The sequence below is a fragment of the Agrilus planipennis genome, unplaced genomic scaffold, assembly GCF_000699045.2.
Source record: "Agrilus planipennis isolate EAB-ADULT unplaced genomic scaffold, Apla_2.0 scaffold411, whole genome shotgun sequence".
Taxonomy (NCBI): domain Eukaryota; kingdom Metazoa; phylum Arthropoda; class Insecta; order Coleoptera; family Buprestidae; genus Agrilus; species Agrilus planipennis.
Genome location: NW_020440141.1, coordinates 13,166 through 14,528, shown reverse-complemented (window position 1 = coordinate 14,528; position 1,363 = coordinate 13,166).

Genomic DNA, 1,363 nt, shown 5'->3' with positions numbered 1-1,363 from the left:
AGGGCATAGACATTCAGTATTTTTTATTTTTGTTCTATTAAACACGAACAAGAAGAAGAAGAAAAAAATGAATAGAGTCATTCTAGATACTCAAGGATTTCATATTCCCGAACTAAAAGGGTTTGTGCCGAAAGAATTGAGCATATTCGATGGAAATCGTACTGCTCATTTTGTTTTCCGTCCACCGTGTACACTTACATCGTTATCACAAGCCACGAAAAGAATGGTTCGTTGGATTGAAAAAAATCATCTCGGTATCAATTTCTACGATGGATATATAAGTTTGTCCCAGTTACGACCTATTTTGGAAAGATATTTATCTAATGCCGATGAAATATTTGTAAAAGGTCATCAAAAATATCAACTCGTAAAATCCTATTTACCTCAAGCTAATGTTATAGATTTAGGTTACAGTAACATTGTACCAAAGTTTAATAAAAAACCAGCGCATTGTATGTATCATACTAATAAAGACAATGTTTCTTGTTCTACGTCTAACTGTATTTTTATACATGAATACATATGTAAATAGATTGTAATTACAATAAAATTAATAAAATATTGAACCATAAAATAGACTTTTTTGTTCTATAACATTTGTACATAAATTACATCGGTATTTGTTGTTTTTTGCATGTGTATGATCAATATTTGCCGCCGCACGTGTGGTGTAATAACAGAGGCTTAAAAAATGCCAATACTATAAACAAACAAGCGGATTACATCAGCCGTATAAACAAGCAGCAACTTGTTTGTACAGAAGTAATGCAAATATCAATAATAATAATAATAATAACAAGCGGATTACATTAGCCGTATAAACAAGCAGCAACTTGTTTGTACAGAAGTAATGCAAATATCAATAATAATAATAATAATAACAAGCGGATTACATTAGCCNGTTGGAGGACGTGACACGTCGATTTATGACATTTTTATGAACCTTACCTTATGCCTTACTATGCAGTAGTCCACCGAAGTACTCGACGAATCTACCGCTTCTATGAGTTGTAGCAGAATTAAATGAATGGCCTAACTCGTCGTTGGAGGACGTGGTACGTAGATCGATGACCTTATCATGAACCTATCGTGACGCGATTCTGATGAGTGATACACCAAAAGGATTGACGAACCAACAGCTTCTCTGCGTTGAAGGAGAATTAAATGAATGGTCGAAATCATCGTTGGAGGACGTGACACGTCGATTTGTGACATTTTCATGAACTTTACCTTAAGCCTTTCTAGCCAGTAGTCCCCTAAATAACTCTAGGAACCTGCTGCTTCCCTGCATGTCAGGAGAATAAAGTGAATGGCCTAACTCGTCGTTAGATTACGTGATACGTAGATTGATGACTTTCTCATG